General features: G+C 44.5%; 1 protein-coding gene across 4 annotated transcripts in view; it reads left to right on the top strand.

Annotated features, from left to right (window-relative positions):
• ROPN1L (rhophilin associated tail protein 1 like) overlaps positions 1-27,218 on the top strand; it is a 424,846-nt gene that overhangs the window by 27,789 nt on the left and 369,839 nt on the right. Inside the window, exon 1 of one of the 4 annotated variants that reach the window (XM_068234530.1) lies at positions 21,236-21,254. The exons of the other annotated variants lie outside the window; for them this stretch is intronic. The gene's annotated coding sequence lies outside the window, so the exon portion shown is untranslated. Of the gene's footprint in view, positions 1-21,235; positions 21,255-27,218 lie in introns of those variants that run through there. 4 annotated transcript variants of the gene reach the window in all.

Genomic DNA, 27,218 nt, shown 5'->3' with positions numbered 1-27,218 from the left:
CCCATTGTCCAGCAGGGGAAACTGTGTCTACTGCTAATTACCTGCCAATTGAGGAAGAATAGGCTGGTCGGCATGGCTTTTGAGTCTGGTGTCAGCCATTGGGACAAGGCAAGCCTGCTAGAGTCTTGGGGGCAGGGGGAAGCTGACACCTGAATGTTTGAAATGTATTTGACAGCCTACTGGAAATTATTGAAGAGGTGAAGTCCTTTTGATACCATTTTCTACCTGTGGAAATTGAATTATTGGTGGAGTTGAAAAGCCTCATTTAACAATCTCTTGATGTAAAGACATTGTAACCTGGGGAAATTGGGCTGAGGAAGTCTTTTGTTGGGTGTGTGGACTATAGTGGATGTTGGATCTCTGGAAATCCAATTATGACTGAGGATGTAATTAAATCCAGCTTCCCCCCCGTCCACACAGGCTTACAGCCTCGAGGCGAATATTTCATTATAAAAACCAGGGGACAGCTACCTCAAAGCAGTTCTCTTCTGACGGTAGTGGCAGCCGGTCTCCTGGCCCAAGCTAGTGAACTCCTGGTCTAGCCAGACTGTGTCCGTCCACACCAAAGTCCACGATTCTTCTATCGGGATCCCTTTATTTTGGTAAGCAAAATCGCTTTGTGTGTTATCTTTGTAACTTTATCTTGTAACTATTTTTACTTTGTTTTTTGTAATTTTTCTGTATATATTAAGTTTGCACTGTTCTATGTTTTTCTAGAATATTAAATTATTATTTAATAAGTTTGACTTCTGCCGTACTAAACTAACCCTCATAGCCTAGAAGAGACTGAAGTGTAACCGTGTATAAGTTCATGCCTAATTGTACGCTTGAGCAACACTACCGTAGGAAATTGTAATTGCATTGGGTGTGGGGGCGTTTGTCATACGTTGGCCTAAGCGCGCAGCTGACCCAACGTACGAACAACGCCAGTGCGAGTAGCTAACAGTATCGTTCGGAACGACTGTTAGTGGGTCTTTGCTTCACGACAGTGTAAGATTGCAACTGTGTGTGTGTGTGGGTGCGTGGCGTTCCCGTATTTGGCCTAAGCGCAAAGCTGACCCAGATACGAAAACGCGGAGTGCGCGCTGAGGACTCGACAGCAGAGTGGAAGTGTCTAGCGCACAGCTAGTGGTGGCAGTGAGAAGTGTTTGAGGGGTTCCAGCCTTGTTTGTAGCTTAAATAAGGCTGTTCCCCGCTTAATCTGGTCAAACCCGCAGTCGGGAACCGTATACGCAGGCGTGCCGCGGGCCGGTTCCTGACAATGCCACCATGTCAGTGTCACCAGTAAGGATCAAGCTCAATCCTTAGTGTGACATCAGTTCGGTATACCTGAACAGTGTGCTGTTTCTAAGGAATTAGGGGGGAGACACGACAGAGTAGCGTCCCACTCGCTGGGAGGGGAACAATGCTGCCGCTAGATTCAACCAATTACTGCCTGTCTGCCACTAGAATCGATCGATCACTACCAGCTTGGCCCTAGGATTGACAAATAACTACTAGCCTGACACTAGGATTGACCGATCACTACCAACCTGCCAATAGGATCAAACAGAACAATTCCAGCCCACCGCAAGAATCAGCCGAACACTGCCAGCATGCAAATAGAATCAACTGATCAGTACCAGCTGGCCATAAGAATAGCTGATCAATTAAGGTAATCAAGTCAGGTAAGTAGTTATGAAGCCGTCTGAATCTGATTGGCCACATCTAAACTAGTGATATAGCTGCTGTTAAAAGTACATGTGGTTTGGTTTTTTTCTCACCTGAAATGATCTTTGGTTTATGGTCACCTTTCCTCCAATAATTCCTCTTTCAAACCGGCAGCTGCCAGGCAGTGAATTTACCGCCTGTCATCTGCTCTCCTGCACTGGCTAGGTGCTTTCTTAGAACCTGCCTGATTTAGAAACTATCACAATGTTTGTGTTATTAGTATTACTTTCTTGTGATTTGTATTTTCTGCTTGCTGTGTTATCAGCCTATATTTCGTCAATTCTACATGTCATTGGTAATAGCTGCATATTGTTGTTGGTATATCTACATTAACTTGCGCAAGAGAAGGAGGTGTGGCCTGTGCTGATGGGTGGGGCTTAGGGCGCCAGAATTTCTGTGCCTATAGGCTCCTGAGCTGTAAATCCGGCCCTGTATATACTACAATATTGATTGAGAATAATTTTAAAAGCTTGACTGTGTATCTCTGATAGCGTGCAGGGAGAGCGGCAGGAGGCACAGTCAGGGAGAGAGAGAGCTGCCCAATGGCAGTTCAGGGAACCCTGCACTAACGCCCCGGCGGGTGTTTTGAACAGGGAATTCCTCTCCCCTGTGTTTACTTCGAGACAAATCTTGTCGTTAAACTCGGGGGGCTATAGCGCGGCGGTGGGGGGCAGAGAGCAGCAGTTGGGGGACATAGAACCATGTCATTAGGCAGAGGACATGCCTCTGTGTCCCATCTGCCCCCTGAAGATCCACCTCAAGTTCTCTTTAAAGGTGTATGCATCCTAATGGAGGAGGCGCATGATTTTAAGTTTATTACGCCAGCATCTGACATAGAAACTTTAAAATCCGCGTACCACAAAGGTAGTTCAGGAGTTTCAATGCTCAAAGCTGCACAGAAATCATATAGACCATCAGGTGATCATAGAGTGTGAGCTCGACCTTTATCCATAACTGATAAGGCTAACGGGAATTTTCCATCTGTATTTGAGGCCTTTATCTGTGGAGTTGGAGCATGGGTCTAAACGCTCTTCTGTTTGCCAGTGTGAAAAGGGATAGGTCTTGGAAAATAGCAATGCTGCTGTCATTAAAGATAATCTCATTTTGTTCTCTGGATGCACGTAGAATAGCTTCTTTAGTGGTGAAGGATTGTAGACAACAAATAATGTCTCTTCGTGGGTCCCCCTCATTGCCCTTGGGATGAAGGGCTCTGTGAGCTTGTACAAACTAGATGAGGTTCTCTTTTGGTTTATCTAGAAGCTTATTAAAAATGGCTGACAGTGCCTCTTCGATGGTGTCATGACCCACAGATTCTGTTACTCCTCCCACTCGCAGGTTACATTGACGTCCCCAAATATCAAGATCAGGGTTGCTCTCCAAATTCGCGAATTCGTTATGTACCCGAAAAGTCGGGTCAATTTTCATGGTTGCCGAATTCGAATGCGAATTCGAATTCTGATGCTGCTGATGAATTCGAAGCTACCCGAATAGTGCCTCTCAAATTCGGCCGAATGATCGCAAATTTGGGCTCGATTCGGTATTCTGGGGAATCTGACCATTGAAATACTGTAAGAGGTCCTGGACGTCTTGAGAGCCAATACTATCTGGAACTAATTCGGATCCGGATACTCAGATATGCGATATGGGTCTGATATCTGGATCAAAAAACCGGAAGTACCCTTTAAATTCCTCTCCTTCCCCCTCTTCTTCTCCCTTTCCTTCTCCCTCTCTCTCTCTGTTCATGGATCTTGTCTTCCAGGGATTTGTAGGATGTAAAAAGCAGGCTCACATACATTGGCCAGGAATCGAACCCAGGTCAACGGCTTGGAAGGCAGCTATGCTCACCACTATACCACCAACTCTGATACTGCTTACAGGCTTCCATTCAAGACTTCAGAAAGATCATGTGCCCCCCTGGATAATGCTGGTGTAACACACACAGCAAAGGACAGCAATTTGAAGTCTGGAAGATTCCAGGGCAAGGGTGGGAAGGATGAAAAGCTAGGTGGCCATGCAACCTTCCTGCTAACCTAAAGCTTACTTGTGGCTTACAACACATTGGCTTAAAGAGTCTCTGAAGCGAGAATAAATCTCGCTTCAGAGCTCATAGTTAGCAGGGGCACGTGTGCCCCTGCTAAACCGCCGCTATCGCACCGCTAAACGGGGGTCCATTCACCCCCAAACCCACCCCCGCAATACTTGGTCGTAGATTTAGTCGTTCCTGGAGGCAGGGCTAACGGCTGCAGCCCTGCCTCCAGTCGCGTCTATCAGCGGCGCATCGCCGCCTCTCCCCCGCCCCTCTCAGTGAAGGAAGACTGAGAGGGGCGGGGGAGAGGCGGAGATACGCGCTGACAGACGCGCGTGGGGCAGGGCTGCGGCGGTTAGCCCTGCCCCAACCAGGAAGCGCTCCCCCGCTGCACCGAGGGGATTTGGGGGTGAAGGGTCCCCCGTTAAGCCGCTGGATAGCGGCGTTTTAGCAAGGGCACACATGCCCCTGCTATCTATGAGGTCTGAAGCGAGATTTATTCTCACTTCAGACTCTCTTTAAGACTTTACCAAATTCAATGCTCCAATATGGGGAAGCTTCTCTGTTTACTGTTTTTTGTTTTTTTTTAAGTGTGGTGTCACAGTTCACTCATCTCTTCAACTACAAGAAAGGCCCAGGAGTAGTCTTAGCTATCTATGTTATGGCAGGGCCCTTATTACACTTTCTCTTACAGGGCTATGGAAACCATTTTGCCCATGCAATAAAGCGAGGTGCAAAAATGAAATCATGCCTAGCAGAGGATGGTTTCGATCCATCAACCTCTGGGTTATTGGCCCAGCACACTTCCACTGCACCACTCTGCAGTCTGCTTACATTTGTATACAGTCTTCAAGTTTAACCTATTGGGGACCGCCGCAAGTTGAATAAACGTCCGGCAGGTGGTGGTACAGTTCTGACCGGACGTTGATTCAACGTCTGCGCTAAAGAACCGCTCCCGACTCGATCGTGCACACCCGAGAGGGGAGATTAAGCTGTCATATGACAGCTGGCATCTCCCCTCAGTGATCAGCAGCCATCGCGTATGGCTGCTGATCACCCGATCACTACGATCGCCGTCGGATCGTAGTGATCACTTTGACAGCGGCGGCGGCAGGGGGGAAAAGAAGAGGATCCACTCACCTCCCTGCCGTTCCAGCGACGATCGGCGCCCCCCTCTGCTCTGGCCGGCATCTCTGCTATGTCTGACGTCAGCGCCGGGTCTCGGATTGATGACGTCATCAAGCCGCGACCCGACCTGAGCGTCATTTGGAGCGGAGATGCCGGCCGGATAAGAAGGGGGCTACTGCGGCTCATCGCTGGAGCCTGGAAGGTAAGTGATGGCTGCCAGCTACAGGGGGGACACTTGCCACAATAGGGGGGACACTGCCCAGCCAGCCACAGACGGGATCCGGCCGCCCGACCCCCCCCCCCCAAACGCGCGCACCCCACTCCACCGCAAAAATGCCCTGGTCCTTAAGGGGGGGTTAGGCGCCCGGTCCCGAAGTGGTTAAGAAGGGTACATTAGTTGAAATAGTTACACTACAATCTATGTTACAGCAAGGCCCTAATGACACTTTCTCTTAAGGGGCTATGGCCTGATCAAGATCTTCTAAATGATGTTCATGCTCAATAAGTTTTACTTTATTTTATGCAACTGTTGTACAATAAGAGTAAGAAATATCACATCTTGCATCACAGGTATATATTTTTATTTGAACAGGCATGTGTTGTATAATAGTGAAATCATAATCATTATGACTATTATGCATGTTTATATTATACCTTGCAACTAATCAGTTTGCATGTAATAAAGTAGTTATTAACCTCAACAATAACTATTAACAGAGGGTCCAGTGGTTCAGCTTGATATCCTATAGATACTCAGTTAAGTACACAAGGTGTGTGTGATCAATGTATTGGGTTTCTTGCATAACATGTTTACAGTTTCTAGTGTGAGCATCTGGCCAAATTCTTCAGAATGTCTACATACCATCCAAATCCTTCATGTTTTATTACATTTTTTAGATCTACCCTGAATAGAGTATACAGTGCTCTCTAAGTCATATATCAGGTCCAGCTCTTTAACCATCTCAGATAGCGTAGGTATTCTAATGGTGCCCCATACCCTTACGATAAGGGTTTTGGCTGCATTGAGAATATGCCTGACTACCGATTTCTTGTAGGATTTCATTCGCCAGTTATTAAGGTTGAGGAGGTAGAATTGGGGAGTAAGCGGTGCTTCTCTATTGGTCATTTCTTTGATCATTGTTTCAATTTTCTGCCAGAAAATAACTAGGAGAGGGCATTTCTATAGTATGTGCAACAATGATCCTGGTGTAGATTTGCATCTCCAGCAGTTAGGATCCTTGTCTGGGAATATGCGAGATAATTTTAGTGGTGTCTGATACCACCTAGCCAGAATTGTATAGTTTATTTCCTAAATGTGGGAGGCAGAGGAGGTTTTATGTGCATAGATGCACATTTTTGATCTTTGTGTATTAGAGAATGTCCCCCTAGCTCTTTCTCCCAGGCAAAAAAATATGAGAGGGAGTCTACATTTTGATCAACTAGCATAGAGTATATCATAGAGAGAGTTTTACGAACCGGGCCTGTAGTCTAACACAAAGATTTAAATTCTGTCAATTTTCTGATTGTGCTTGGTTTTACTCCTTGATGTTGTAAGAAATGTCTAATTTGAGTGTGTCCTCATCAGTCAAGGTTGTCATTGGCAAATCTGATCGTTAGATCTATGAGTGAGGTCCAGCCGGACTGTTGGCAGAGGTCTTTAGCTGTACATGAGGTATTATTTCGCCAATGACCAAGGTAGTTATATCAGCATCCTTGTTCAAATCCAGGATTGTGTAATGCCGGATTAAAGGAGTGGGCCATGGAGAAAGTTCTGGGAGATGGCACGTTTTAGAGAACACTCTAAGGGTATTATATACTAGATGTGATTCGGACCAGGATTGTTTTTCGGTTGGGCAGACGACCAGGGCAGCGAGTAAGAGACTGTTCTACATTGACCCATTGCTTGGTGTTAGAGTGTCTATGCCAATCAACTGTTCACATCAGGACTGATACTACTTCCCAGGATGCTTAGGTAGGTATAAGATCCGTCTGTGTATTCTAGGGGGGTGGCTGCGCCAGATGTATCTATTAAAGATCATCTGTACTCTATTGAGGAATGAGTCTGGAATAAGAACTGGGAGAGTCTGGAACAAATAGAGGAGCCGGGGTATAACATTCACTTTTATGGTGGCTATTCGGCCAAGCCACGAAAATTGTGGCTTGTCCCATCTCTTTATGTCAGCTGACAGTGCTTCTACTAGAGGAGGGAAGTTTTCTGAGAAAAGGTTGCTAATGTCCGGTGTAATCTTAGTACCTAAGTAGGTGATTGATTCTTTGTTCCATTTAAAAGGAAAATTTGCTGCTAAGGAGCTTTGCGTGTTTTGTGGGATTATAATATTAAGGGCCTCACACTTATCAAGGTTAATTTTAAAAAGGGAAAATTCTCCAAATTTATGAAATTCCACTAGCAGATTGGGCAAGGAGACAACAGGGTTAGTAATATAGAACAGAAGGTCTTCTGCGTAAGCTGCAATTTTCCATGTCTGATCCTTAATAGTTAGTCCAGCTATATCTTGGTTCTTACGTTTGTAGCATAGGAAAGGTTCCAATGTCAGCGCAAAGACCAGAGGTGAAAATGGGCAGCCCTGTCGTGTCCTGTTTCCAATCCACAGCAGAGATGAAAGGATACCATTTAATCTAATGCAAGCTGTTGGTTGAGAGTAAAGTGCTTTGATACTATTAAGCATTCTATTGCCTATTCCAATGTGTTGTAAGACTTCTATCATCCATGACCAGTCTACCCGGTCGAAAGCTTTCTCAGCGTCTGTTGAGAGAAGCATCAATTGTAGCCTTCTTGACCGAGCAGACTGGATCACGTTAAAGAGAACCCGAGGTGGGTTTGAAGAATATTATCTGCATACAGAGGCTGGATCTGCCTATACAGCCCAGCCTCTGTTGCTATCCCAAACCCCCCTAAGGTCCCCCTGCACTCTGCAATCCCTCATAAATCACAGCCACGCTGCTGACAACCAGCTTGTCAGAGCTGGCTGTGTTTATCTCTATAGTGTCAGTCTGCTGCTCTCCCCGCCTCCTGCAGAACTCCAGTCCCCGCCTGCATCCCTTCCCTCCCCGCTGATTGGAGGGAAGGGACGGGGGCAGGGACCGGAGCTATGCATGGGGCGGGGGAGCAGCTGAGACTGACACTACAGATGTAAACACAGCCTCACAGCACGGCTGTGATTTATGAGGGATTGCAGAGTGCAGGGGGTCCTTAGTGGGGTTTGGGATAGCAACAGAGGCTGGGCTGTATAGGCAGATCCAGCCTCTGGTTCTCTTTAAGTGTTTTTATAGTATTGTCTCTGCTCTCTCTTCCTGGAATGAATCCCACTTTGTCCCAATGTATGAGATGACCCATCCATTCTGCCATTCTGTTGGCTAATATTTTGGAGAATATTTTGAGATCTAAGTTCAATAAAGAAATTGGCCTATAACTGGGGCATGCGGAGGGATCTTTCCCTGGTATATGTATGACCGAGATATGCGATTCCAGGGTCTGTATCGGGAATGTTTCCGTGGTCTCTGGGTCTGCTATTTTATTGAAGTCTCAGTCTCGGTTTTAGTGCAGTGAGTGGAGAGCTCTGGGAAAGCACGTCTTTACGCTGCCATGGCAAGCTCTGCCCCCAATACGTTTTTTTGTGTATGCAGGAGACTTTTGCTAAGGTTTTAATCTGCGTGTCGTGGCGGGAGTCAGCTTTTTCCATAGAGGCAATGTGGGCTACTATATCTGCCATATTGTCCCTCACATTGGCGATAGCCACTTTAAATGTGTCTTTAATGTCATCAGAGAATGTTTTTAGGTCAGCGAAAGTCAAACTGTTGCTCCGCTTAGCGGGTCTACTGTATTCCTGGTCAGAGGATTCTGAGTGTGACATTGCAGGGGAAGCGGCTCGAGCCTGCACCATCTTAGCTGCCTCTTTAGCTTTCCTTGTGGTCTGTGACCTAAAAAGTTCAGGTACAGTCCTCCTGAAATGAGATGCAGACTCCCGGGGTGATCCTCTTCGCTGGCGTGAGCGGCTTGATCTGCTCATTGCAGGCAGGGGACAGCGGGGGATTAAGCTATGAAAGTCCGGGTCAGGAGCTGAGCTAGCGTGTGTCCATTCCGCTCAGGTGCCAAGCCCCAGTGTGAGAGACTTGCCCAGTGATGACATCAGTAGGAGGAGGGATCGCACGGCTGCCTGTGAGTGGTGCGCCTCTCCTCTGCTCTGTCACTGTCTGAAAGAGAGGGTGTTCCTGCCTGGGCTGTGCTGTCACATTGGTGAATGGTTAGTTTGTATGAACTGAGCCAGGCCAGCAGAGCAAATGGGCACACCACCAGTGCTGGACAGGGGAATGGAATGGAGTGGGACTGTCTGGGAACAAAAGCTGGACTTTGCTGTAAAGTGAACCCAATCCGAAGCTCGGTTTCAGGGGGTGTTGCTAGGATTCTTGCCGATCCGGAGCACCCCTGGGCACCAAGGGAGAGTACAGCGGCAGAAAAAATGATCGTGGCCACTCAATAGGAAAGTGGGCATGGTCATGGGTGTGGTCAAATGTACATGAACCTAGCAGTGGTTTATCTTAAAGTGAACATTAAGTGTCAAAAAAAAATTGAGTTGTACTCACCTGGGGCTTACCTCAGCCCCCTGCAGCTGATCGGTGCCCACGACGAGTCGCTCTGATGCTCCGGGTCCCGCTGGCGGCCACTTCCGGTTTCGCCGTCAGGACCCGTCAGGCTGTGGAACGCGGCTGATACTACGCGTTCCCAGCCAAAATAGCACCCCTATGCGGCCATATGTCCGCATACGGGTGCCTATGCGGACATATGGCCGCATAGGGGTGGTATTTTGGCTGGGAACGCGTAGTATCAGCCGCGTTCCACAGCCTGACGGGTCCTGACGACAAAACTGGAAGTGGCCGCCAGCGGGACCCGGAGCATCAGAGCGACTCGTCGTGGGCACCGATCAGCTGCAGGGGGCTGAGGTAAGCCCCAGGTGAGTAAAATTCAATTTTTTTTGGACACTTAACCTGCTGAGCGGTCTGGACGAGCTCAGCTCGTCCAACACCGCCAGAGGCTGCCGCTCAAGCCCTGCTGGGCCGATTTGCACGAAATAAAAAGCAGCACACGCAGCCGGCACTTTGCCAGCCGCGTGTGCTGCCTGATCGCCGCTGCAGCGCGGCGATCCGCCGCGTGCAGCGGCGAAAGAGGGTCCCCCCAGCCGCCCGAGCCCAGCGTAGCCGGAACAAACAGTTCCGGCCAGCGCTAAGGGCTGGATCGGAGGCGGCTGACGTCAAGACGTCGGCTGACGTCCATGACGTCACTCCGCTCGTCGCCATGGTGACGAGGGAAGCGAAACACGGAGGGCCGCTCATTGCGGCCTTCCGTGTTATCTCTTGCCGCCGGAGGCGATCGGAAGATCGCCTCCGGAGCGCCCTCTAGTGGGCTTTCATGCAGCCAACTTTCAGTTGGCTGCATGAAATAGTTTTTTTTTTATTTAAAAAAAACCCTCCCGCAGCCACCCTGGCGATTTAATCAGAACGCCAGGGTGGTTAAGGTTCACTTTAAATATCATAAATAGGCAGCATTTTACCCAACATGGCAAAGTTCCCTCACCTGGCTTCTGTCTTGTTCTCGGCTGACTGGCCTGGGTGCTGTGCTGGGTTTGCAGTGATGCTGTGCTAGTCGTGATGCTGTGCTTGCTGGGCTGCTTGGCCTGGCTGTCAGTGATGCTGTGCTGGCCTGGCTGTCAGTGATGCTGTGCTGGCCTGGCTGGTGGTTATGCTGAGGCCTGGCTGGTGGTGATACTGTGGTAGCCTGACTAGTGGTTATGCTGTGGGCTGGTGGTGATACAGTGCTAGCCTGGCTAGTGGTTATGCTGTGGTGATGCTGGCTTGGCTGGCGGTGATACCGAGCTCAGGGCTGGCTGGCTTACTGCAGGGATCCTGGTGTGCCCACCAGCAGCAGGGCTGGATTTGTACTTTTTACCACCCAAGGCTTACTATCACCAGCTGCTCCATGACAACAGCTGGGTTAGGATAGAGTTACCAGACATGAGAAAGGAAAGAGGTTAGCGATACTGATAGGTCAGGTTTAGGCATTTACACAAAAAGGAGTTAAAGTTAGGTAAAAGAAACATTAATAAGGTTAGAAAAGATTAAAGGCAAAACTCTTGGGCAATTTAGGGTGAGGCTAGGAATTTGATAGTAAAATTAGGGGAAAGGGAATGAAATTAAGTATCAGGTTAGGGTTACTGATCACGATGATTAAATTGATGAATGACAGTGAGTGACATAACTACGTACCCTGTAAAATGCTGCTGAAGATGTCAGTGCTATATTAAAGAGACTCTGTATCAAAATGTTCAGTCTTATTTCTTCTATCCTATAAGTTCTGAAGATGTCAGAGCTATATAAATCAATAATAATAATAATAATAATATGGTAGGACATTAGACTGTGACTATGGTAGGAATTAGATTGTGAGCTCCTCTGAGGACAGTCAGTAACATGACTATGTTCTCTGTAAAGTGCTGCAGAAGATGTCAGTGCTATATTAAAGAGACTCTGTAACAAAATGTTCAGCCTTATTTCTTCTATCCTATAAGTTCCTATACCTGTTCTAATGTGGTCTGAATTACTGCAGCCTTTTCTAGTTGCACAGCGGCTGTATTCTCTCTGTTATATAATCTAATCTTCTTTCCTCTGACGGCTTTGTCGAGCTCAGGCACTCAGGCAGGAATGTGCTGGTCTGCTTGTGATAGGATAGAAGCTATACACACCCTCTCTACACCCCCTGAGGGCTCTGTGTGAGTCACAGACTTAGCTCCTATCAGCCTATCACACTCTGGTTAGAAGCCATGGTTTTTGTTTGTAAACACTACTTAAAACTGGAAATTACAAGCCAGGATTGCAGCAGGGAGTGGCAGAAACAGCACAGAGGGGCCCAGGAGAACATAATGAATAGAATGGTATGCTTTTTATCGTAAGAATTTTAGTACAGCTTCTCTTTAATACATAATAATATGGTAGGACATAAGACTGACTAGAAAGGGAAAAAATAAGGAGAGAAGCAGAAAGGAGAGAGATGGCAGCATGGGCTTAACAATAGCCCTCACCATTGTGGGGGGGGGGGGGGGGGAATCCAGGTTCTCTATGGTTATTATTATTATTGAGTATTGACAGTATATGGCGCCGACATGTTCCACATTACTGTACAGAATATATTTTCTTGTCACTTAGCCGTCCCTCAGAGGTACTCACAATTTAATCCCTACCAGAGTCCTATGTCTATGTATGTATCGTGTAATGTATGTATCGTAGTCTAGGGCCAATTTTAGGGGAAAGCCAATTAAGTTATCTGTATGTTTTTGGGTTGTGGGAGGAAACTGGAGTGCCCAAAGGAAACTACCTTAACTTTATAGGACACATGAGATGGGTTGTATTGGTGTATTTTTGGTACATACTTACCTGGGGCTTCCTTGCCGTGCTCTCTGGCCGCTCCATTCTCTTGTTATCCTCCTCCCCCCAGTTAACTGGCCAGGCGTTTCTGCGCATGTGCGGCTAAGCCATGCATGCAGCGCTTGTTGTACGGCCAAGGACTGCCCAGATTACTGAGGGGATTACAAGAGAATGGAGCAGCAGGAGAGGACAGCGAGGGAGCCCATGCACCTCATGGGGCTGGAAGAAGCTCCAGGTAAGTATAGATGCACCAATACAACCAAACAAGTTAATACTTGTTGATGGCCAGGCTGGTACTGTGCTTTTTTTTTTTAGGGAAGGAGGAGTGAGGCCACACGTCACGGAAGGGGGTGAGGGTTCACATTACATTATCCCAGAAGCAGGGCAAGTTAAAAAATAAATATATAGTCCACAAAATTATGATATTATTATTATTTGTATTATTTACAGTGCTGTGAAAAACTATTTGCCCCCTTCCTGATTTCTTATTCTTTTGCATGTTTGTCACACTTAAATGTTTCTGCTCATCAAAAATCGTTAACTATTAGTCAAAGATAACCTAATTGAACACAAAATGCAGTTTTAAATGATGGTTTTTATTATTTAGTGAGAAAAAAAACCTCCAAATCTACATGGCCCTGTGTGAAAAAGTGATTGTCCCCCCTTGTTAAAAAATAACTTAAAGATGGTTTATTACACCTGAGTTCAAGTTCTGTAGTGCCCCCAGGCCTGATTACTGCCACACCTGTTTCAATCAAGAAATCACTTAAATAGGAGCTATCTGACACAGAGAAGTAGACCAAAAGCACCTCAAAAGCTAGACATCATGTCAAGATCCAAAGAAATTCAGGAACAAATGAGAACAAAAGTACTGTAATTGAAATCTATCAGTCTGGTAAAGGTTATAAAGCCATTTCTAAAGCTTTGGGACTCCAGCAAACCACAGTGAGTGCCATTATCCACAAATGGCAAACACATGGAACAGTGATGAACCTTTCCAGGAGTGGCCGGCCAACCAAAATTACCCCAAGAGCGCAGAGAAGACTCATCCGAGAGGCCACAAAAGACCCCAGGACAACATCTAAAGAACTGCAGGCCTCACTTGCCTCAATTAAGGTCAGTGTTCATGACTCCACCATAAGAAAGAGACTGGGCAAAAACGGCCTGCATGGAAGATATCCAAGGCGCAAACCACTTTTAAGCAAAAAGAACATTAAGGCTCGTCTCAATTTTGCTAAAAAAACATCTCAATGATTGCCAAGACTTTTGGGAAAATACCTTGTGGACCGACGAGACAAAAGTTGAACTTTTTGGAAGGTGCGTGTCCCGTTACATCTGGCGTAGAAGTAACACAGCATTTTAGCAAAAGAACATCATACCAACAGTAAAATATGGTGGTGGTAGTGTGATGGTCTGGGGTTGTTTTGCTGCTTCAGGACCTGGAAGGCATGCTGTGATAGATGGAACCATGAATTCTACTGTCTGCCAAAAAATCCTGAATGAGAATGTCTGGCCATCTGTTCGTCAACTCAAGCTCAAGCGATCTTGGGTGCTGCAGCAGGACAATGACCCAAAACACACCAGCAAATTCACCTCTGAATGGCTGAAGAAAAACAAAATGAAGACTTTGGAGTGGCCTAGTCAAAGTCCTGACCTGAATCCTATTGAGATGTTGTGGCATGACCTTAAAAAGGCTGTTCATGCTAGAAAACCTTCAAATAAAGCTGAATTACAACAATTCTGCAAAGATGAGTGGGCCACAATTCCTCCAGAGCGCTGTAAAAGACACATTGCAAGTTATCGCAAACGCTTCATTGCAGTTATTGCTGCTAAGGGTGGCCCAACCAGTTATTAGGTTCAGGGGGCAATTTCTTTTTCACACAGGGCCATGTAGGTTTTGAGTTTTTTTCTCACTAAATAATAAAAAACATCATTTAAAACTGCATTTTGTGTTCAATTATGTTATCTTTGACTAATAGTTAACGGTTTTTGATGAGCAGAAACATTTGAGTGTGACAAACATGGAAAAGAATAAGAAATCAGGAAGGGGGCAAATAGTTTTTCACACCACTGTATATTTAATTATTTATTAATTTATATTATTTAATTATTACATTATTATTATTTATATAGCGCCAACATATTCCACAGCGCTGTACAGATTATATTGTCTTGTCATTTAACTGTCCCTCAGACCATAGTCATATGTCTGTGTATGTATCGTAGTCTAGGGCCAACTTAAGGGGAAGCCAGTTAACTTATCTGTATGTTTTTGGGATGTGGCTGGAAAACCAGGATTCCAATCGTGGAACCAGCCAAGCACTACACCACTGTACAGCCTATATATATATATATATATATATATATATATATATATATATATATATATATATATATATACATATACAGAGGGTGCTGCAGCACAGAGCAGGAAAACAGTGACAGGGGCTCTTGGTTACGCTTTAACGCGTTTAAGCTCACCAACTGCGCCAAAGTGTCCCCGATCTGGTGAGTCCTACTCTAACCAGGCAAAAATGCTAGTTTTTATCAGCGTTCTAGTGGGAACCATACCAAAAGCCCAAGGGTCAGCTAAATGGGAGAAATGTAATTAAAAACACCTCACCTTCTACTAGCTACTAACTGAACTATGAGCACCGCTCATTTATATGCTTAACTGTGCTAGAGATGGGTGTGGTTATGCACGCTCACAGGGGAAAATAATATAAGCCGAGGGATGAGCAGCACAAACCAAATTTTATGCAATACTATGCAAAGCATGCACGCAGCACTGGAGGTCCCCAGACTCCATAAGAAATATATAAATACAGAGGGTGCATATATATATCTCAAGCTCCCAGGTCTGGTAAAGGTCCAGACCGAGGGTGTATTAGTATTATTATTTTTTTTATATAGTGCTGACGTCTTACGCAGTGCTGCACAGAGTATATTGCCTTGTCACTTAACTGTTCTTCAGAGGGGCTCTTAATCTAATTCCTACCATAGTAATTTGTCTATATTGTGTGGGGCCATTTTTTAGGGGCAAGCCAATTAAAGCGGTATTAAACTCTGACATTATATTCAATAAAAATATGTTTTCCTACTTTTTCTATCGCATACAGTTATCATATTTGCTTTTGTGCATAAGTATTATTATTCATTTAAAAATTACAAGTTCCCAAAGTACAGTTTTATTTGCTCTGAAAGCTGCCGTTGCATTTTATTCATTACTGATGTATTTATATTGTAATGTACCAGTAAGGATTTCTGAGCAGTGTTTCAGTTCAGGACTAGTGATGGCCCGAACCGTTCGCCTGGCGAACCTTTCTGGGCCTCTTACTACTTCCGGGTCGCAATGACCCGAAGTAGTACGCCTGCGCTGCCCGGCGGAGCGCATCCTAGATCGCGCTCCCATTGCCGGGCACTTTCTGCGCATGTGCGTGACGTCATGAGTGACGTCACGCTCATGCGCAGAGAGTGCCCGGCAACAGGAGCGCGATCTAGGACGCGCTCCGCCGGGCAGCGCAGGCGTACTACTCCGGGTCATTGCGACCCGGAAGTAGTAAGAGGCCTAGAGTAGCAGAGCGGTTCGCCGGCGAACGGTTCGGGAACCGTTCGCTACATCTCTATTCAGGACACATTAGAAGAAGCTTCTGCACAGTTAGAAAATGTTTACATTTCTCTTTGCTACAATTAAGTAAACAAAATATGCTGATCTCCCTGCATGGAGCTTGCTATTGAAAAAGTAAGTCCTAGGTTTTACCCCTTTGAATGCTGTTCTGCTTAAAAAAATGTTTATGGTAGTATAATATATGCTGTAAATAATCTTTTAGAGCAATAAAGAAATGCTGGGTTTTATACCACTTTAACTTATCCGTATCTTTTTGGGTTGTGGGGGGAAACTGGAGTGCCCAGTGGAAACCCACACAGACATAAGGAGAGCATACAAACTCTGTGCAAATACTGCCTTCGAACTGGGGACCCAGCACTATATATACAGTATGTACAGTACAGACCAAAAGTTTGGACACACCTTCTCATTCAAAGAGATTTCTTTATTTTCATGACTATGAACATTGCAGATTCACACTGAAGGCATCCAAACTATGAATCAACACACGTGGAAGTATAGTACATAACCAAAAAGTGTGAAACAACTAAAAATATGTCATATTCTAGGTTCTTCAAAGTAGCCACCTTTTGCTTTGATTACTGCTTTGCACAATCTTGGCATTCTCTTGATGAGCTTCAAGAGGTAGTCACCTGAAATGGTTTTTATTTTACAGGTGGGCCCTGTCAGGTTTAATAAGAGGGATTTATTGCCTTATAAATGGGGTTGGGATCATCAGTTGCATTGTGAAGAAGTCAGGTGGATACACAGCTGATAGTCCTACTGAATAGACTGTTAGAATTTGTATTATGGCAAGTAAAAAGCAGCTAAGTAAAGAAAAACGAGTGACCATCATTACTTTAAGAAATGAAGGTACTTCAGTCCAAAAAATTTGGAAAACTTTGAAAGTGTCCCCAAGTGCAGTCTCAAAAACCATCAAACGCTACAAAGAAACTGGCTCACATGTGGACCACCCGCAGGAAAGGAAGACCAAGAGTCACCTCTGTTGCAGAGGATAAGTTCATCCAAGTCACCAGCCTCAGAAATCGCAGGTTAACAGCAGCTCAGATTAGAGACCAGGTCAATGCCACACAGATTTCTAGCAGCAGACACATCTCTAGAACATCTGTTAAGAGAAGACTGTGTGAATCAGGCCTTCATGGTAGAATATCTGCTAGGAAACCACTGCTAAGGACAGGCAACAAGCAGAAGAAACTTGTTTGGGTTAAAGAACATATGGAATGGACATTAGACCAGTGGAAATCTGTGCTTTGGTCTGATGAGTCCAAATTTGAGACTTTTGGTTCCAACCACCGTGTCTTTGTGCAACGCAGAAAAGGTGAACGGATGGTGTCTACATGCCTGGTTCCCACCGTGAAGCGTGGAGGAGGAGATGTGATGGTGTGGGGGTGCTTTGCTGGTGACACTGTTGGGAATTTGTTGAAAATTGAAGGCATACTGAACCAGCATGGCTACCACAGCATCTTGCAGCGGCATGCTATTCTATCTGGTTTGCGTTTAGTTGGGCCATCATTTATTTTTCAACAGGACAATGACCCCAAACACACCTCCAGGCTGTGTAAGGGCTATTTGACCAGCAAGGAGAGAGATGGGGTGCTGCGCCAGATGACCTGGCCTCCACAGTCACCAGACCTGAACCCAATCAAGATGGTTTGGGGTGAGCTGGAGCGCAGAGTGAAGGCAAAAGGGCCAACAAGTGCTAAGCATCTCTGGGAACTCCTTCAAGACTGTTGGAAGACCATTTCAGGTGGCTACCTTTTTAAGCTCATCAAGAGAATGCCAAGAGTGTGCAATGCAGTAATATAAGCAAAAGGTGGCTACTTTGAAGAACCTAGAATATGACATATTTTCAGTTGTTTCACACTTTTTGGTTATGTACTATACTTCCACATGTGTTAATTCATAGTTTGGATGCCTTCAGTGTGAATCTACAATGTCCATAGTCATGAAAATAAAGAAAACTCTTTGAATGAGAAGGTGTGTCCAAACTTTTGGTCTGTACTGCATGTATGTGTTTATTTGTGTATATATACACATATATTTCTGAGATATAAAAAAACGGCACATGAGCCAGCAAACACTTTACTCTTCATACTCGTCCCTTAGAACTCAGGCAGCATGGGAACCCTCCAATATGGCGTATATAACTTTCATATAGATTAAGTAAAAGTTAGTAAAACCTAACTCAAAGTATCAATAATAACAGATATAGCATATCACAGACATATCAAGTGCAGTGGCAAGTACACCCGTCAGGTATCCATGCAAAAGCATTGATTAGGCTGTAGGTATCATTGAGCCGCTGCGGTGTTGAGTCTCCATGTATAATATGGGCGTTTGATTGAATGCGATAGATCAACTACTCTCATATTGGAGGGCATGTTATCAAAATGCTCTTAAGTGATCCTTAAAAGCACATGTCTCTCCTAAGCACGAAAGAAAGACCCCCTCCATTGCCACGTGCACGTACCACCCCACCTATACTATTTCCCCATATCTCTTATAATGTTATCTACACCACTTAGCTGTGAAAGGCAATAAAAAAAGGGGCCTCAGCTTCAGATGTCCTCTGGTTGTTGATTTTTCCCTTGTCGCGGGCGCGTTGATCGCTGAGGTAGGCCCAGCATGATGCGGTCTGGCAGCCATTCCGGGAGCTCAACTTCTTGTATTGGTTAGAATGTGCTAGGCACGTTGTTGTGTAGTCTTTAAATTTTGAGGACACCACCCCAACTTCACTCACTCCCCCTCCTCCCCTCCCGCCCCTCCTCCTCCCCTCCCCCTCCTCCCCCCAACTTCACTCACTCCCCAACTTCACTTACTCTCCCTTTCCTCCTCTCCAGCTACACTCACTCTCCTGTTTCGTCTTTTACCGCCACAGTTTACTTTAAATAATTTTTCCCCACACAATAGTCATCATGTTGGACGATGCTGTACAGTGTACATCCTGCGACATGTATGCATGCCTTGATCAGCGGATTGAGGGTGTTTACTGTTGCCCTGGGTGTGTGCGTGTTGCTCAGTTAGAGGCAGAAGTCGCAGAGCTAAATAAGCATCTCGCAACACTGAGACGCATACACAACATGGAGAAGAGCTTGGATCTCACGATCCAGACACTGGATGGAACCGTTGAAGATGAGGCGGGTCTAGCACAGCCGGACCAAGAAGCAGAGGCAGCAGCTAGTTGGGTCACAGTTAGAAGGTGTAGGGGAAAAAGTGGCAGGGAGGCTAGTCCTGAGTTGTCCCTCACTAATAAGTATGCTTGTTTGCGTAATATTGGGGAGGAGGATTCTGGAGTAGCAATGCTGCAGCAGGATGTGCTTCTTAGCAACCAAGGGGCGGACTGCTGCAAAGAGAAATGGAATAGGAGTGCAGCTAAGGCTAGACAGGTACTGGTGGTAGGGGATTCAATTATTAGGCGCACAGATAGGGTAATCTGTCGAAGAAACCGTGAATGCCGTACAGTCTGTTGCCTCCCGGGTGCTCGGGTTCGGCATGTAGCGGAAAGAATTGACAGATTAGTCGGTGGGGCTGGGGAAGACCCGGCTGTCATGGTACATATTGGCACCAATGACAAAGTTAGTGGGAGATGGAAGGTCCTCAAAAATGATTTTCAGGTACTTGGAGATAAACTTAAAGCAAGGACCTCCAAGGTGGTGTTTTCTGAAATACTGCCAGTGCCACGTGCTACATCTGAGAGACAGAGGGAGCTTAGGGAGTTAAATAAGTGGCTGAGAAATTGGTGTAGGAAGGAAGGGTTTGGGTTCCTGGAGAACTGGGCAGACTTTGCAGTCGGCTACAGGTTCTACAGCAGGGATGGGCTGCACCTTAATGGGCAGGGTGCAGCTGCATTGGGGGAGAAGATGGCTAAACGGTTGGAGGAGATTTTAAACTAGGATCTGGGGGGAGGCGGGAGGATAAAGTCTCAATACATAGACAAGATGAGGTAAAAAGACAGTGGGAGCCTAACATTATGGGGGGTGGAGAGGGGGGTGGGGACAGTGTAAAGATTAAGGAGGTTGGTAAAAATTCAAGTAGCCCATTTGATGTAAACAAAATTGGTAAATGTGGTGGTAAAAATATAAAGTGCATGGTAACCAATGCTCGGAGCCTTGCAAATAAAATAGACGAACTAGAGTTCATTCTGAATGACAAAGGCTATGACATTGTGGGAATAAACGAGACATGGATGGATGAAAGCCATGACTGGATAGCTAATTTAAAAGGATACAATGTGTTTAGGAAGGATAGAACAGGGAAAAAAGGTGGAGGGGTTTGTCTCTTTAAGAATTCTCTTACAGCTGTCCTCAACGATGAGATGGAGGAAGATTGCGAAGATGTGGAGTCCGTTTGGGTAAATATTCATGGTGGAAATAAAAGTTGCCAATTGCTTATTGGGGTATGCTACAGGCCACCTCTTATTAATGAAGCTGCAGAACTGCGATTACTACAGCAGATTGAAAAAGCTGCAAGTAAAAATGAGGTTATAATTATGGGCGACTTCAAATTTCCAGACATTGACTGGAGTATTGAGGCTACCCATTCTGGTAAAAGCAGCAGATTTCTGGCAGCACTACAGGACAATTACTTGACTCAAATGGTAACTGAACCAACTAGGGGGAATGCGTTACTGGATCTGATCATTTCTAATAGACCAGATAATGTATCAAATGTGCAGGTTCAAGAACATTTGGGAAATAGTGATCACAACATGATAATGTTTGATCTGGTGACTGATAGGGCACGGGGCAGCGGGACCACTACAACTATGAATTTTAGAAAAGCAAAGTTCAATCAAATTAGGCAGGCACTAAGTTTGGTGAACTGGGATAATGTACTACAAGGGGAAGACACTGAAGGGAAATGCTTTTAAACTTATACTCAATCAATATTGTAGTATGTATATCCCATATGGAAACAAAATATCTAGGAATAAAAAAAGGCCTCTATGGATGAATAGAAAGGTTAAAGATAAAATGAAGAGGAAAAATAATGCCTATAAGGTCTTAAAACAGGAGGGGACCGAGGCTGCACTAAGCAATTATAAGGAGTGCACTAACAATTGTAAAAAAGAAATTAGGCAGGCAAAGATTGAAGCTGAAAAACAAATCGCTAGGGACATCAAATCTAACCCAAAAAAGTTTTACAAGTACATTAACTTTAAAAAAAGAAAGGTTGACTGTATAGGACTCCTAAAGGATGAGGGTGGGAACTCAATGGTGAATGACCAAGGTAAGGCAGAGTTATTAAATGCTTTCTTTGCTTCTGTCTTCACAAAAGAAACAGCACTGTTGAAAATTACAGAGGCGGAAGAGTCTCAATTTTCTAACTGTAATTATTATTATTATTATTATTATTATTATTATTTAGTATTTATATAGCGCCGACATATTACGCAGCGCTGTACAAATGTGTGTGTGTGTGTGTGTGTATATATATCTATCTCTATATCTATATCTTGTCACTAACTGTCCCTCAAAGGAGCTCACAATCTAATCCCTACCATTGCCATATATCTATATCATGTAGTGTAAGTACTGTAGTCTAGGGCCAGTTTTAGGGGGAGCCAATTAACTTATCGGTATGTTTTTGGAATGTGGGAGGAAACCGGAGTGCCCGGAGGAAACCCACACAGACACGGAGAGAACATACAAACTCTTTGCAGATAGTGCCCTGGCTGGGATTCGAACCTGGGACCCAGCACTGCAAGGCGAGAGAGCTAACCACTACGCCACCGTGCTGCCCATTGTAACCATTGTAACTGTAATATTAAATACTTAACGCAGGAAGAAGTGAAGGCAAGACTAAATCAATTAAAAATAGACAAGGCACCTGGCCTGGATGGCATGCATCCTCGGGTCCTAAGGGAATTAAGTTCAGTTATAGATAAACCCCTTTATCTTATCTTTTGTGACTCTCTTGCAACTGGCAGAGTCCCAGTGGATTGGCGTACAGCCCACGTTTTCCCATTATTTAAAGAGACACTGAAGCGAAAAAAAAAATATGACATAATGAATTGGTTGTGTACTATGAATAATTACTAGAAGATTAGCAGCAAAGAAAATATTCTCATACTTTTATTTTCAGGCATATAGTGTTTTTTCTAACATTGCATTATCCTATAATATGTGCAGATTACACAACACAGCATTCAAAATGAGTCTTTCAGAGCAGTCTGTGAAGTAATGACATCTCCTCTGCCAGAGGAAAAGTAAACAGTTCAATTACAGTTGAGATAATAAAAGTCAGATAACAGCCCTCTCCACGACCAAGTTAGTCGGAGAGCTTAATAGCTTTTTTGCATAGAGATAACAACTGGAGTTTCTCAACTCTTCCTGTACTGGAAACAATTAGACTGATGTATCTGATCTTCATGTTTTTTTTCTTAGCTGTACTACACACACAAATCATAATATCATCATTTTTTTTTCGCTTCAGTGTCTCTTTAAGAAGGGCAAAAAATCTGATCCAGGAAATTATAGACCTGTAAGCTTAACATCAGTTGTATGCAAACTATTTGAGGGATTACTAAGAGATACTATACATGACTTCATATTAGAAAATAATTGTATTTCTCAGCATCAACATGGGTTTACTAAAGACAGGTCCTGTTTGACTAACATGCTCAGCTTTTATGAGGTAGTGAATGCTAATATGGATATTGGGAATGCTGTAGATGTGATATACTTGGACTTTGCAAAGGCCTTTGACACTGTTCCCCACAAAAGTCTGGTGCAAAAGTTGAGGATGCAAGGACTGGGGAAGAGTCTGTGTGCATGGATAGGGAACTGGCTAATGGACAGAAAACAAAGAGTTGTGGTCAATGGATTGTACTCAAAATGGGAGACTGTTAGCAGTGGGGTCCCACAGGGGTCTGTTCTGGGTCCAGTGCTCTTCAATTTATTTATTAATGACCTAGTAGATGCAGTAGTAAGCAATGTTGCTATTTTTGCAGATGATACAAAATTGTGCAGAATCATCAACTCTCAGGAAGATAGTGTCATATTGCAACAGGATCTGGATAGGATGGCTATATGGGCACATACATGGCAGATGAAATTCAATGTTGACAAATGTAAAGTCATGCATTTTGGACGTACTAATGGTCTAGCACCATACAAAATAAATGGGATACAGTTGGGGACATCAAACTTGGAGAAGGACTTAGGAGTACTCATCGACAACAAGTTAAATAATCGTACTCAATGCCAAGCAGCTGCAGCTAAAGCTAACAAAATTTTGGGATGCATTTAAAGGGAAAGAAAAACTCGAGATGCTAGCATAATATTGCTTTTGTTTAAGTCTCTAGTAAGGCCACATCTGGAATATGGAATTCAGTTCTGGGCACCACATTACAAAAAAGATATTGCAGTTTTAGAGCAGGTGCAGAGACGAGCAACAAAATTGATACGTGGGATGGAAGGTCTCACTTATCAAGAAAGGTTAGATAAACTGGGTTTATTTAGTCTAGAGAAAAGACGCCTTAGAGGGGATCTAATTAACATGTATAAATACATCAGAGGGCAATATAATAGCTTGGCGGATGAGCTTTTTGTCCCTAGGCCTTCTCAAAGGACTAGAGGACATGATCTGCGCATGGAGGAAAAACGTTTTAGCCATTTATTTAAGAAAGGGTTCTTTACAGTAAGAGTGATTAAGATGTGGAATGCATTGCCACAGGAAGTCGTTATGGCAAACTCTATACCTGCATTTAAAGGGGGCTTAGATGCTTTCCTTGCATTGAAAGACATCGATGGCTACAATTACTAGGTAATGATTGCCATCTGGAGTCGGGAAGGAATTTTTTCCCTTTTGGGGCTAATTGTACCATGCCTTGTAAGGGTTTTTTCGCCTTCCTCTGGATCAACAGGGATATGTGAGGGAGTAGGCTGGTGTTGTACTTTATACTGGTTGAACTCGATGGACGTATGTCTTTTTTCAACCAAAATAACTATGTAACTATGTAACTATGTAACTAATTTCTTATATAGCTCTGGGAGGTCATCTGGAGTGCGGAGGATGAAAGATTTGTCTTTTAAGGAGATCTGGACTTGGAATGGGAAACCCACTTATAGGTTGCTCCATGTTCTTGAAGTGTCTTCAGCAGCGGTTGGAGAGCTCGGCGTTACGCCAGAGTACTTGGTGCTAGATCTTGAAACAAACCAATCTGCTTGCCTTCGTACGGCACCTCAATTCTTTTCCTCGCCGCCTGCATTATATTATCTTTAAGGGTGACGTAGTGAACTCTGCATATTACATCCCTTGGAAGTTCATTATCTGCAGGCTTTGATCGTAAAGCGCGGTGAATTCTGTCAAGCTGTATAGGAGTATCATCTGGATTCCCGAGCAGGCCGTTAAAGATGGCCGTCACCGTGGAGGTAAGCTGACTCGTGGTGATCAATTCAGGGAGATCTCGTAGCCTAATATTGTTGCACCTGCTACAATTCTGCAGGTCTTCCATGCCAGTATGGAGTGCGGTGTTAATTGCAGTTTGTTGTTTGTTGGCTTCTTTTAAAGCGGCCAGGTCTGCTTTCACTGCAGTCATGTCAGCTTCTAGTGAGGTAACTCATTCGCCATTTTCAGAGACTATTGCGTGGAGCTCTTGCAGGTTTGCTCTGGTAGTAGCAGAGCAGATTCTTGTCAGCTAGTTCTGTCAGATCACTTTTGGTTGGAAGACTATGCAGATAGTCCCACATCTCGTTTAGTGAGCGAGTTGTAGCTTCAGCGATGTCCTCTCTGTTTTTAGATCCCTTTACCGCTGTGTTGTCGGCCATCTTGGGTTGCTTCGGTGTGGAGCAGGGATTCAGAAATTTTGTGAGTGTAGACTGTATTAAATCATCTCCTTTCTGGATTATTGTGTTGTAGGGTTTCTTCTTAGTCTCTCTGGACATAATTCGCAGGTAAAAAGCAAGAATAAACACAGTCTCAGTCTCGGTTTTAGTGCAGTGAGTGAAGAGCTCTGAAGTGCTCTGGGAAAGCACTTCTTTATGCTGCCATGGCAAGCTCCGCCCCCAATAAGTTTGTTTTTGTGTATGTAGGAGACTTTCGCTAAGGTTTTAATCTACGTGTCGTGGCGGGAGTAAGCTTTTTCCATAGAGGCAATGTGGGCTACTACAGGATCTTCTCAAAAAATTAGCATATTGTGATAAAGTTCATTATTTTTTGTAATGTACTGATAAACATTAGACTTTCATATATTTTAGATTCAAATACACACAACTGAAGTAGTTCAAGCTTTTTATTGTTTTAATATTGATGATTTTGGCATACAGCTCATGAAAACCCAAATTTCCCATCTCAAAAAATTAGCATATTTCATCCGACCAATAAAAGAAAAGTGTTTTTAAAACAAAAACAGTCAGCCTTCAAATAATTATGTTCAGTTATGCACTCAATACTTGGTCGGGAATCCTTTTGCAGAAATGACTGCTTCATTGCGGCGTGGTATGGAGGCAATCAGCCTGTGGCACTGCTCAGGTGTTATGGAGGCCCAGGATGCTTCGATAGCGGCCTTAAGCTCATCCAGAGTGTTGGGTCTTGCGTCTCTCAACTTTCCCTTCACAATATCCCACAGATTCTTTATGGGGTTCAGGTCAGGAGAGTTGGCAGGCCAATTGAGCACAGTAATACCATGGTCAGTAAACCATGATTTACCAGTGGTTTTGGCACTGTGAGCAGGTGCCAGGTCGTGCTGAAAAATGAAATCTTCATCTCCATAAAGCTTTTCAGCAGATGGAAGCATGAAGTGCTCCAAAATCTCCTGATAGCTAGCTGCATTGACCCTGTCCTTGATAAAACACAGTGGACCAACACCAGCAGCTGACATGGCACCTCAGACCATCACTGACTGTGGGTACTTGACACTAGACTTCAGGCATTTTGGCATTTCCCTCTCCCCAGTCTTCCTCCAGACTCTGCCACCTTGATTTCCGAATGACATGTAAAAGTTGCTTTCATCCGAAAAAAAGTACTTTGGAGCACTGAGCAACAGTCCAGTGCTGCTTCTCTGTAGCCCAGGTCAGGCGCTTCTGCCGCTGTTTCTGGTTCAAAAGTGGGTTCATGCTTCCATCTGCTGAAAAGCTTTATGGAGATGAATGATTTCATTTTTTAGCACAACCTGGCACCTGCTCACACTGCCAAAACCACTGGTAAATGGTTTACTGACCATGGTATTACTGTGCTCAATTGGCCTGCCAACTCTACTGACCTGAACCCCATAGACAATGTGTGGGATATTGTGAAGAGAAAATTGAGAGACGCAAGATTCAACACTCTGGATGAGCTTAAGGCCGCTATTGAAGCATCCTGGGCCTCCATAACACCTGAGCAGTGCCACAGGCTGATTGCCTCCATGCCACGCCGCATTGAAGCAGTCTTTTATGCAAAAGGATTCCCGACCAAGTATTGAGTGCATAACTGAACATAATTATTTGAAGGTTGATTTTTTTTGTTTTAAAAACACTTTTCTTTTATTGGTCGGATGAAATATGCTAATTTTTTGAGATGGGAAGTCTGTACCTCTCGGTTTACAAGCCCTACTCCATAGAGCCAGATTAATCCATGCCATGCACTGATGAGGATCAAACAATCCGAAACAGTCTGTATGCATGTTGGATTATTATGGCTCTGTACAATTTAACAAGCTGACACATCATTGCATTCCAGCGGTTCTGGAGGTGTGTTTAGCTTCTAAGGGTACAATGGTTAATTTGCATATATTCAGCAGTGGTGCTCTGGGAGACATCTCGAGCTCACTCCAACCTGAATTATCGCAAATTCTTTCTGTTTTAGGAAGGCAAATTTTTGTTTTTTTTGAGATGGGAAATTTGGGTTTTCATGAGCTGTATGCCAAAATCATCAATATTAAAACAATAAAAGGCTTGAACTACTTCAGTTGTGTGTATTTGAATCTAAAATATATGAAAGTCTAATGTTTATCAGTACATTCTAGAAAATAATGAACTTTATCACAATATGCTAATTTTTTGAGAAGATCCTGTATATCTGCCATATCATCCCTCCCTTCGGCAATAGCCACTTTAACTGTGGCTTTAATGTCACCAGAGAATGTTTTTAGGTCAGCGAAAGTCAAACTGTTGCTCCGCTTAGCGGGTCTACCGTATTCCTGGTCAGAGGATTCTGAGTGTGACATTGCAGGGAAAGCGGCTCGAGCCTGCACCATCTTAGCTGCCTCTTTAGCTTTCCTTGTGGTCTGTGACCTAAAAGGTTCAGGTACAGTCCTCCTGAAATGAGATGCAGACTCCCGGGGTGATCCTCTTCGCTGGCGTGAGCGGC

This window comes from Hyperolius riggenbachi, chromosome 5, assembly GCF_040937935.1.
Source record: "Hyperolius riggenbachi isolate aHypRig1 chromosome 5, aHypRig1.pri, whole genome shotgun sequence".
NCBI lineage: Eukaryota > Metazoa > Chordata > Amphibia > Anura > Hyperoliidae > Hyperolius > Hyperolius riggenbachi.
This window is presented reverse-complemented; position numbering and strand designations above follow the sequence as displayed.